At 46.1% G+C, this 12,247-nt stretch overlaps 2 long non-coding RNA genes across 8 annotated transcripts in view; one reads left to right on the top strand and one right to left on the bottom strand.

The window, feature by feature from the left end:
* The window catches only part of LOC143689078 (uncharacterized), a 152,038-nt gene extending 140,491 nt beyond the window's left edge, over positions 1-11,547 (bottom strand). For all 6 annotated transcript variants that reach the window (XR_013178543.1, XR_013178544.1, XR_013178545.1 and 3 more), the window contains exons 1-3: positions 10,492-11,547; positions 5,279-5,754; positions 2,374-4,797 (exon numbers count right to left, since the gene is read on the bottom strand). This is a non-coding gene — a long non-coding RNA (uncharacterized LOC143689078). The remainder of the gene's footprint in view (positions 1-2,373; positions 4,798-5,278; positions 5,755-10,491) is intronic.
* The window catches only part of LOC143689079 (uncharacterized), a 33,675-nt gene extending 22,088 nt beyond the window's left edge, over positions 1-11,587 (top strand). The window contains exon 5 of one of the 2 annotated variants that reach the window (XR_013178550.1): positions 11,382-11,587. This is a non-coding gene — a long non-coding RNA (uncharacterized LOC143689079). Of the gene's footprint in view, positions 1-3,753; positions 3,792-11,381 lie in introns of those variants that run through there. The other variant, XR_013178551.1, reaches the window with a different exon arrangement.
* The last annotated feature ends 660 nt before the right edge of the window (positions 11,588-12,247 follow it).

The raw sequence follows: 12,247 nt of genomic DNA, 5'->3' as shown, positions 1-12,247 counted from the left end.
CCCAGTTGGGTCTCATTAGAGTAATCCAACCTCCTCTTTCAAAATCTTCTTGAGCTGGTAAATATTAGTCATTAAGCTTTTGGAGAGAATTATTATGGTCAGATTACAGTTCTTTCAGGTACCCTGTGACAATGAAAGTCAGTAGAGGAGAGGTGGGGGCGGAGGCATCATGAGTAGAGGCTGGTTTGGGTAGGACCTGAGGAGGAAGGCTGGAGAGATGACAGAGTTCTGAGACACAGTGAGAAGGAAATTACCTTGGAAAAAATACAAAGCAACACAAAACTAGGATCAGATGTCCTAGGGTTTCATTGTGGCTTTGCTATATACCAGCTATTTCTTTCTAGAAAGCACTGCCCCGTTCTAAAGGCCAGTGTCTACCTCTGCACGATGCAGTTATAAAGTTTCCCCCCTGGCCTGCCCTCTTCCCTGGGTGTTAGGACAATCACATGGAATAATGAAACGTGCAGGGCTGGGTGCTCCAGGGTGGAAAGCGAATGGAAAGCAGTGCAATCCCAGAGCATAATGTCCCGCTGGGTGCTGGGCCAAGAGGAGCACGCTCAGCTATAGTGGGCAATGCTTTCTTCTCCCAGGTGCCTCTCCCACCTGCTTCAAACTCAGCACCTGGAGGGCACTGAGCATGCTGAGTGTCTGTCCCCTACTCTCCTGTGTGAGGGGTCAAGGCTCATGCCACAAGCCCAAGCGAAGTTTTCCATTCTTGAACCCTGATGTGCCCACAGTGCTCAGCCATCCTTAGCCAACCAGGAACCCTCTGCTACATATGAACTTGATTTTTCTGTCCAAATCTTCTGTGGAAGAGAGGGAGGCTTAAACAAAACAGCTCATGGGTGAAAGAGAATTTCATCTCAGCCTCGGACCTTAACGGGAATCTGAAAAGATTTTCCTCCAGAAGAATCTCTTGGGACAAGAGCAGAAGCAGCATTTCTGGAGCTCCTACTATGGGTCAGGCCACGTTGCTGCTCCCTGACATTTGCCATCTCATTTGGTCCTCACAACAAGCTTCCATTAGGTGTCATCGTTCATAATTTATGGATGAGGATATTGGCATAAAACCCTTAATGGATTTGCTGAAGCAAGGCAGTTAATTAAATACAAGGTTGGGATCATGGTCTGGGACTGCCTGGCTGACCAGCACATGTGCACACATGACAATAAAGCATGTGTTATGTGTGTGAGTGTGTTACACGGCAGGCGCTGTACCCAGTGCTTTTCATGCATCATCCCATTTCGCCCTGAAGACGGCTCCATCCAATAGATGTGTTATCATCCCTATTTCACCAACAGTAACAGGCTTAGAGAGGTGAGATAAGTCAACCACTGTCACAACCAGATCGCACTGATGCCAGATTCCAAGGCTGACAGGTCATGGCACACTGCCCGCTGTCTACAACCACTCAGAAGAAAAGTGTGAGTCCAGGTAATTGTCACTCTGACAGTCACTAGTTTTCTTTCTTCCACAACGGCATTGCAGACACCAATCCAGAATGGATTTGTCCTATTTTCGCCTCCTCTCTAGTGAGGGGGCTGTGAGAAGAACAGTCATTCCCAACAAGGCTGGATGGATCGAGGCTCAGCTTTTCATTCCCTTGGTGGCAAAGACAGCCTTTGGGGGAGAACATCCAGATAGCTGTCCAAAGCCACTCTTCTCACGTTGTCTGCTCAGAATATTGATAGTATTCTCCTCCCCCTAAGCATTTAGAATATGATACAGGCTCTTCTTAAATATTCAAGATAATGAAAAAGCTATAGAAGCCGAGTCTGGAACTCAAATTTCTCCACTGTATCCTTACTGTGCTTTACCCATTTGGGAGGGTGTCTTTTTTGCCCAGTGGATTTGTGTATTCCCACCCACCTTGCAGTCTGCTTAAAACGCAGGCTTCTAGAAAACTGACGTCAGCATTTGCCAAAAGAAGCTTCTATGATGATGAAAATGTGCTCTCTCTGTGCTCTCCATATCGTAGCTCTGAGTACGTGTGGCTTTTGGGCATTTGAGATGTGGCTCATGTGGCTGAAGACCTGACGTTTTCATTTCATTTAATTTTAATTAATTTAAATTTAAATGGCTGCATGCAGCTAAAGACTGGAAGCAGGGATCTAGATAATTATTAAGGGAATATCAGCCCAGTTGCTTATTTATCCACTTATGTCATTGTAAACACAGTGAATGATTTTATTTTGCTTATCCGAGGCGTTAAACTCTTGGACCCAAGTATTCTGTACTGTGGGGAATCACGGTTGTGTAAACAGTCTATGCAAGACGGCTTATTAGCACTACACTGTAAAAAGTACAAGAGTAATAATAAAAGGATTAAATCCTCAGAAATGCAAACAATATTATAAGCCTTCACCACCTACCTGCTAGCCAGCTGTGTCCAAGTTTGAAAGAGGAAACGCGGTTATCATACCATGCAGACAGGCTTCCCTTGCAGAAATGCACCTGGCACAGGTGGAAGTAGCTGAAGCAGAGCCTCTGTCCAATCACTGCTTGCTCCCTGACAGCTCCCTCTGGCAAATAGCTCTTCATTCCCCACCTCTCTCTTAAAATTGTGAAATCATGCTTTCTTATGTAAGAGTACTAACCCTGCTTAGCAAGTGCTTAGTCCTTCTAGTAAGGCTGAAGCACTGCTACCAGGCCAGCTTTCCTCAGAGCTGCCTCTTTTCTAGTTCCTGGAAGGGAAATGGCATTGCCACCCTGTATTAAAAATATATGGATTCCTGGCCCAATATCCAGGGTAAATGATTGGAATGACCCCACTGGGCCTGGACAGCTGTCTGTTCCCAAAGCCTGTGCCCCCCAGCCCCCAGGGATTCTGATACACAGCCAGATTAGAGAAATGCTCACCCAAACCTCCTCTCTTGACAAAGATGTTCAGTAGCAGGGTCAGTTTCGAAGGCTTGCCACAGCCCCAGGAGGTCTACATATGTCTGGTAATTATAATCAGCCATTTGCTAAAGTTCTCCCACACGCTGCGTTCCCTGCCAGGCATTTCATGTAAGCTATCTCAGCAGTAACATGAGGAGGTCGGCATCTCCATCCCCCTGAAAATCAGAAACTTAGATAAATCAAGAGACTTTCATTGCATTTGACGTGCGTTCAGCAAATATGTTTTAGGTGCCTGGTCTGCAGCAGGCACTGTTCTGGTATGTGGAGGTACAGCAGTGAATAAAACTAGTGAATATGTCACTGCCCCCAAAGAGCTTGCATTCTTATTGGCGAAGACAGTCGATGAACCAAAAAGCAGGTCCGTAGATGAGATGGTGAAGGCCCCAGTGAGAACAAAGAAGTCAGGGTAAGGGCATGGAGGGCAGTGCAGGAGCTGTTTGAAGGAGGGTGCTTGGGGAATCCTTGCTGATGAAGTGAGTTTTGAGCAGAAGCCTGCAGGAATTGAGTGTATTTGCAGGAGCATCAAGGGAAGAGCTTCTTGGGCAGAGAGAGGACAAGTGAAAGAGCCTCAAGGCCAGAAAAACCTTTGCCCAGACTCGCCCCACTGCTAAGGGCAGTCCCAGAATTTGATCCCAAGACCCCTCACTCTGAAGCCCACATCTCTCTGGCACGCTCCCTTAGCAATTCTGTAAATAAGTGACCTTGGAGAACTCCTCTCTTTATCTGCAAAACTGTGGTTTTTACTATAGAGGGAAAGGCCCCTTATATGGCAGGAGGGGCTCTGACACACATGAGGTCGTCTATTCCTCTCCCGCTGGGAGGTGAGCATCATTGTCATCCTCATTTTACAGATGGTGAAACTGATGCACAGACAAGAGAACTTGCTCCTACCCAAGGTTCCTTGTCTAGTATGAGGCGGAGGCAGGATTTGAATCCAGATCTGTTGAGCAGTGGACTCTGGGTCTTTGCACTCCACGGTGATAACTTAATCCCAGGGGAGCTCACCTCACTGCCATCACTGCATGCCATTGGTCGGAAGAGCCCAAAGGAGACGGCACTGGGTGGTGTGGGGTCTGAGCTGGACTCCGGGGGCTGGATTGGGCTGAAATGAGATATGAGGTCCCCACCCCCTGTTGAGTGAGAAATTGGCAGAATTCATCATAGCAGGTGCTCTCTTTTTATTATTAGCTTTTGAAAGCAACAAGGAAAAGAATCTTTCACTGAGGCATATGACAGCTGACACATTAGAACGTCATAGCCCCAGACTGCAGATTTATTAGAGCCATGAGAATACTTGTAATTGAGAATTTACTTTTGGTTCTATCTTACCTTTCCTTAGCCTGTTCAGAGAGAGGGAAACCTGAGCTAAAAGCCTTCTCCACCTGGTGAACTCCTACTCATCTGGCATGACCCACCTGCAGTGCCCCTACCTAAAAAGGCCTTTTTCCACATTCTCTCTTCCAGGCTCCCACAGCTTCTGTACATGATGTTAGTGGGCTTTTTCACATCACAGTTTAATTTCTTACATGTCAATGTGCCTTGGGAGGGCATGTCTTACTCAAAGTTTACCTGGCCCAGTTCTTAATGTAGAGCCTGAAACCCAGCTGGAGCCTATAAAATCATGGCTGAATAATTTGGCAGATTAGTGAATGGATAGTTTAATTTGTCCGTGCACATGGTGCCACCATGGTCTCCCATTTGACACGAGAGCAAAATGTTCTCTAAGTTCTCTATAGATGATGCAGACACAACAGAGGTCAAAACAGGCAAAGTCCAGCCCCAGGAAGATTCTAGTCTGGCGGAGGAGATTGTAAAATGGTTAGAGCTTCAGACTCGGCGTCACACCAGCAGCTGAGCCTCTGAGAGTGCCCAGTGCTGGCAGAGGGCAAGGGGGCCTGGAATGGAAAAGCAGGAGACAGATAATGAGCATCACCTGCTGCCAGGGCCAGCTGCAGTGGCGGGGGCTATGGCGTATTTCTGCCTCTAAATTTCCACAGGCAGAGGGGCTGACGGGAACCCCAAGGAGGTGCCCCCAAAAGCTATATGAAGAAATGGACCTGAGCAGTCCCTGGGTTTGGCTGTGGGAGCTGCCTTTCAGAACTAAAGGTCGGATCCCTCTTCTGATGGCTGAGCAGAGCCACCTGCCCGAGGCTCCTTCCCGGGAGGCAGCCCCTGTGGACCGGTCAGCTCAGACCATGCTGCATGCCCAGCCCAGCTCCAGGACTCGGGGGTGTCGACTGAATGTGAGGACAACCTCACCGCTCAGCTCCTCCCTCTGTCCAACCCTGCTCCCTGCCCCCTCCGCCCTCAGGATATCTCCCAGTAAATGTCCTGCATGGCCATCTCCACTGCAGAGTCTGTCCCAGAGAAGCTGACCTGCAGTGCCGCCTCGTAGGACTGTGTGAGAATCTGGCATTCCACAAATGCGTGTGGACAGAGGTGGGCTGAAGCCCTCTGTAATGGCTGCACACTTTTAAGGAGAGGCATCCTGTGCAAGGAACACTCCTTGTGAGTCCTGTTAGGCCTGGGCTCCTTCCCCCCATCCTCAACTTGCGGATCAGAAGAGCACTGGCTGCTCCTTTTGTGGCACCCTGGCCCTGAGGGGCCAGCCACTGACCCTAAAAGCCCACCCTGCATGCCTCAGGCTGCCTGTCATCATTCGCATCAGTCTCCTGCCCCAGGGCATTTGCACTTGCTCTCCACCCAGCCCAGAATTACTTTCTCGGTAGCTGCAGGACTCCATTCTTCACTTTGGCCACGTCTCACTGCTCAGGGCGTACCTTGTCAGAGGAGCCATTCCTGCCCAGCCCACGTACAGTGTCCCCTCAGCACTCTGCTCCCGCCAGCACATTCTGTGGGGAGTGGAGCCATGGCCCCAAAAGAGATGTTTGCATCTTAATGCACATTCTATAGGTGTGAACACGTTTATAAATAAGGCTGTTGAGGATGCTGCTGCTAGGTCAGGTGAGGACTCATTTGTGACCAGGAGGCAGATTGAATCAGGGTGGGCCTTAGTCCCTACGACTGGAGTTCTTAAGAGAAGAAACCTAGGCAGAAACATAGACAACTGAGCAGTAGAAGCAAGAAGGAGAAACCCCAGTGTGATGGCGGCAGAGAGGCAAACCAAGGGACCCCACGGATCACAGCTAGCCAGCATCAGAAGGCTACAGACCTGGGAGCAAGTGCGGCCTGTCCAGACCTTGGGTTTAGACTTCCAGCCTCCAAAGCCATGAGACAACGAATTCCTGTTCTTTAGGTCAACCCAGTGTGCATAACTTGTCAAGCGGTCCTAGCAAAATAAGGCTCCCTTTCTTATACAGCTGTACTTTACTGCCCAGCTCCTACCACTGCCTGCTGCAAGAGTTGTTGCCTCTGTTGAGTGGCTGTCTCCCACCATGGCACACTAGCCCCATGGGGGAGGGGTTTTGTCTTTTGTCTGTTGTGTGTCCAGGACTCCACTGCACTGGTACAGAGCTGGTGCTTGATGCATGTTTGTTGAATGAATGAATGAGCAATCCAACAACTCTGAGATGTGTTACAGGCCATGAAGTGGTCCTTCCCAGACCAGCCCATCCCAAGCGCAGGTCCCCATGGGAGAAGAGCCCAGTTACTCCTCTTCCATTGCAGATGAAGGCTCTACTCCTCCACGAGGTCAAGTGCCCCCAACTTCAGACAAGCCGAGAATTTCAGTGCCCAGGTTTGAACCCTGGCTTTCACACTGCAGATTTCAGACTCTGGAAGCATACTCGCAGGCATGGCTTTACTTCCTTGGTGCTATTCAGCAGAAGGCCCTTCACTTGCCAAGAAAAAGCCAATGTTTTTAATTATTTTAAAAGTAGAGTTTATAAAACACAGAAATCCTGAGCCTTCTTTCTTTAAAAAAAAAAAAAAAAACTTTCTGTTTGACTGTTTCTTCCCCCAAGGTTTCCTCGGCAAAGAAAACCAGCAGCATCCTGACAGGGAAGTTAATGCATGTATATACAGAAGGACAAAACCCGGTCTGCTGTGAATCTTGTTTAACCAAACTTCCACCTTTGGAATGTGTCAGTCTCCATCACAGGTCGTTAGGTCAGCACGGGGGGTTATGCAACCCACGCAGATGGAAGCCAAAGGAAGAGATGCCCTGCCCTTCACAAGCCCCAGGGCTCTGAGAAGATGGTTAGAGATGCTGTTTGTTTAAAAAACTGTGTCTTGTTTTCAAAATGTTGAGGACACTTAACTTTTTACTCCAAAATGACTCTTTGTGTCTTTCATGCCTGGCACAATTTCTAGCACATAGAAGGTACTCAGACAATGACAGTTATTCTTTCTTTTCACTTCTTTTATAGAGCGAAAGATCCTTTTGAAAGGTGACTCATTTAATTGTGCTATAAGTTTGGGTTTTTCTAAAAAGGGAATCTCACCTGAAATACACTAATAGTAGTGGATTTTCATTAGCCATCCATCCATCCATCCATTCATCCATCCATCCATCTACTAATTCATTCCAAGCACTTGCTATAAGAAAAGCTTTAACAATAAGACATGAATTCTGTGAATAAATAAATGTTCAAGGATTTTATGTGCATGACACAAAACACTATGACAGCGTTGATAATCACAGGAATCAAAGTGTCTCTGTTGTTTTTTTGGTGGTACTTGACAAGCAGATTATAAAATGTAAATGGAATCATGAAGAAACAAGTATCCAAGCCATTCCAGAGGCCAGTTCCATGCTACAACTCACTCATTAGGCATCGGAGTTGCTGTCGAGCTCCAGGACGAAGGTGCTGTGCTGTGGACCCTGTGACTGCAGGGAGAGGCCTGTCAATGAGAACTTCCTAACTGCTTGGCCAGGAGAGGGTAGACTGCCAATAAACAGTGCTGGGACAACCGTGCTCCACGTGGGAAAATAGTGTAACAGGGACGCCTTTGTCACACTATATACAAAAAGTAACTCTAGGCAGCTTGAAGATACAAATGCAACTATTAAAACTAGAAATTTTATAAAATATCATGGAAGAATGTCAAGACATTTTATAAAACTTGGAAAGGATTTGTTCAACAAGACATAGAGCATATATTAGAAAGGGAAAAGAAATTGATAAATTTGTTACATTAAACTTGAGTTCCAATTTATCAAAAAAAATATTAAAGTGTGTAAAGGTAAAGCACAACCAGGAGAAAATATTTGACAACAAATTACATTACAGAATGTACAAAGAACTCCTATAAATCTGTAAGAACAAACCAAACAACTCAGGAGAAAAGTGGGCAAAACAGATTCTACTCAATAGAAGAAAAAATAAGGAGGAAGCATCCATTATAGTCACGTGGGAAATGTCAATAAAACCATAATGAGATGACATTTCACATTCACCAAATTAGCAGAAATTATGGCTTGAAGATTATCAAATGATGCTAAAAATTAGAACAACCAGAAATATTAACAAATGCTGGTGGTATGGATGTAATTGGTGAAAACCACTTTGTCACTTAACCAATACAGCAATTTGTATCATCAAATAAAGTTTAAGATGTGCTCAAGTCTGATGAGTCAGATCCTAAAAAATCTCATACTTATAGGAAGAAACCTGTATAGAAATGGCCACAGCAACAATATTTGCCACAGCCCCAAACTGTAAACAATTGAAGTGCCCTTTGCTAGTAATAATGAATAAAAATATTGCTTAGCATTTGTGTAATGGGGTACTGAATAGCAGTAGAAATGAACAAGTTCAAGCAAAATGTAAAGGAGTGGATAAATCTCAAGAATGTAATTTTTAAGCCTAAGAGTCACCCCCAGAAAACCTCTTTTGTTGCTCAGATGTGGCCCTTCTCTCTAAGCCAACTCAGCAGGTGAACTCACTGCCGCCCCCCCCCCCAACACACACACACAGGACATGACTCCCAGGGGTGTAAATCTCCTTGGTGACGTGGGAAAGAAATCCCGGGATGAGCCAGGACCCAGCATCAAGAAATTGCAAAAGCCTTCTTGACCAAAAGGGGAAAGAGAGAAATGAGACACAATAAAGTTTCAGTAGCTGGGGGATTTCAAACAGAGTCAAGAGGTTATCCTGGAGGTTATTTTTATGCATTATGAAGATATCCCTTTTCAGTTTATGGTGTATTGGAGTGGCTGGAGGGAAGTACCTGAAACTATTGAGCTGTGTTCCAGTAACCTCGTTTCCTGAAGATGATTTATAATGATAGAGCTTTTACAATGTGACCGTGTGATTGTGAAAACCTGGTGTCTAACGTGCCTTTTATCTAGAGTATGGAGAGATGAGGGAAAAACATGGATAAAAAATAAACAAATAATAGGGAGGACAAAGATTAAAATAAATTGGGTAGATGGAAATGCTAGTGGTCAATGAGAGGCAGGGGTAAGGGGGATGGTGTGTATGAGTTTTTTTCTTTTTCTGGTGTAAACGTTCAATAAATGATCATGGTGATGAATACACAACTATATGATGATATTGTGAGCCATTGAATGTATACCATGTATGGAATGTTTATATGTTAAGAATGTTTATATGTTAAGATTTATCAGTAAAAATATTAATGAAAAATACAAGTGTATAAAAATAAAATGAAAAGAATGCAATTTTGAGGGGGAAAAAGTGTATGTAGGATAATTCCATTTATACATAGGTGAAAAGCACATAAAATATAATGCATGGTCCAGAGAACCAAATGAGGCAAAACCTTGAGGAAATGAATGGAATGACCAACACAGACTTGGTGGTGGTCACATCAGTTCATGGAAGGGGAGGGAAGGGAAGAGGTGTGCGGAGGGGCACTCAAATGAGGACAATCTCTTACTTAGACTGCATGGTGAATATGCACACATTCATTTTATTGAGATTCTTTTTCTTCTCACATATACTTTATGAATATTACCTTTTTGCTCATTGGTATCTAATGTGAAAGAATCATTCTGTTCTACTTGTGAGAAAGTCAGGTCAATGGGAAAAGGTAGAGGACATCCTTGTTGAGCTGATTTAAAAGGCTGAGTAGCTTCTTAGGAAGTAGGAGAGGGGAGATAAATTATAATCGGAGAAACAGTTAGTAGAGAGGCCAAGAGGTGGAGATGCAAACAGCAAGTTGGCGAGGGGTAAAATAAGATGAGTGCCTAGAAAGAAGTCTGTGAGGCAGGGACCAGATAAAGGTGTTTGGCAATTGATGGGGAGTCACTAAAGAACTATTGCCAGGTAAGTGGTTTGATCAGATTTTCCTTTTTTTTTGAAAAGACAACCATGGAACCTGTTTTAGTTTCCCAGCTGCTAGAACAAATACCAGTCTATGCATTGAGCACAAACAAAGGGAATTTATTGGCTCTAGGTTTTGAGGTAAAAGAAGTTGGAAATCAAGGTATGAACAAGGTGGTGCCTTCTCCGTAAGACGGGCTCCTGGGACTGGCTGCTGGTGATCCCTGCCCGTGGCGTCTCTGTCGCAGGCCAGTGCACACAGAGGGGTCTTCTTTTTCTTCTGGAATCTGTTGCCTCCCATCCTCTGGCTGCCCCTGTCTCTCTCTCTCTGTGATCCTATCCCTCAGGTCTCCAGTCACAGGCCTGGGACCCACCGGATTCAGTTGGGCAATCTCTTACCTGGAGCAGCCTCCCCAGAAGGTCCTTTAACAATGGTTCACATCCACAGGGATCGATGAAAACTAAGAACATGGTTTTCTGAGCTACATCCAGCTCGATCACCTACTGAGGCTGGTCAAAGACTCGCGGCCTCTAAAGGCAGGGGAGAGCTGATGAGTTCCAACAGTCCAGGTCAGGGACGATATGGTGCTGAATGGAGGAAAATAAGCAAATCTCCATGGTCAGATGTGTATGTGAGGGGAAGGGTATACCCAGTGTTCTGGGTTGGGTACATAGTGGAGTCACTTACAAGAATAAGGATTAAAGAGAAGAAGCAGGTTGGTTAGGTTTTGTAGGTTTTCTAAATGCTCTCACACACCGGATGCGGTGGCGCTACACACCTCTCTACCTCCCGCTGAGTCTTTGTCCTCATGTGCTTGATGGATGTCAAATCATTATTTCATGATAACAGTGTTTGAGGGAAAGGGTGGATTCCCTTTAATCCTGTGCAGTTTTGCAAAGGGAGAAAATGAATGAAAGTGTGGCTCAGGTTCAGCTCTAAGTGTGAATACGAGACTCTGGACAAATGAGAAGTCAGCAGGCTGCAGGCGCCAGTGCCGCTCAGCCCTCCAGGGTCTGCAGCTCCAGCTACAAAGGCGCCCTTTGGAGTCATCCCAATGGGTTCCTCAGAATCTTCCCCGAAGCCGTATGGCGTCTCCCCAGGGGCTCTTACTGCTTGGAGGGGTGTTGTGGGTTGAACAATGGGCCTCCCCCACCAAAAGATATATTGAAGCCTGGTCCTTGTGAATGTGGTTTTACGTGCAAATAGGGTCTTTGAAGTTGCAATTATTTAAGATAAGTTTACACTGGATTAGGCTGGGACCCAAATCCAATGGTTAGTGTCCTTACAGGAGGAGAGACACAGAGACAGAGCAGACAGAAACCCAGAGGGAAGACGGACGTGTGAAAACAGAAACGGGATTGGGGACGATGCAGCCACAAACCTGGAGGTCAGGAAAGAAGCCCGGGACAGACGCCTTCTCTAGATATGTTGGAGGGAGCCTGACCGTGCTAATGGCCACCTCCAGAACTGTGCTAGAATAAACTTCTGTTGTCTCATGCCACCAAATTTGTGATTATCTTGTTGCAAAAGCCTAGGAATCTAGTCCAAGGGTCAGGGTAGGCACCACCCTCTCTGCCAGACGTCAGCATCCCCCAGCCTCTGGGCGAAAGCCACAGCTGCCCGCAGCCCAGTGGCTCTTCTGAGCCAACCCTACGTGAGGCCCACACATCCTCCAGGCCTGAGCCTGCTGGACGGAGGGACTCCCATGGGTGCGTGAGGAGTGTTGAACGAGCACCTGAACCCAGTCCTTCAAAAGCACTTTATGCAGAAGAGCAGAGAAAGATCCTTGGGACTTAGAAGAAAAGTATAGACCAGGTGATGGGAAGTGATGGCCTAGGGCCAAAACTGGCCCATCACCTGTACTTGTACAGCCTACAAGCTAAGAATGGTTCTTATATTTTTGAAAGGTTGAAAAAAATCCAGAGAAAAAAATATTTTGTGATGCATGAAATTTCAGTGTCCACAAAAAGGTTTTATTGGAACACAGCCACTCTAGCTGGTTTGAAGACTGTAGGTGGCAGCTTTTGTGCCATGAGGGCAAAGTTAACTCGTTGCAACAGAATCTGTGTGGCCCACAGAGTTTACAGGAAACCCTTGATGACCACTGCTCTAAACCTCCGAGGGCTCTGTGACTCTGCCTCAGGCACGAGAAAA

Source organism: Tamandua tetradactyla, chromosome 6 (assembly GCF_023851605.1).
Source record: "Tamandua tetradactyla isolate mTamTet1 chromosome 6, mTamTet1.pri, whole genome shotgun sequence".
Taxonomy (NCBI): Eukaryota; Metazoa; Chordata; class Mammalia; order Pilosa; family Myrmecophagidae; genus Tamandua; species Tamandua tetradactyla.
The sequence above is the reverse complement of the archived record's forward strand: the minus strand, read 5'-3'. Positions and strand labels throughout refer to the sequence as shown.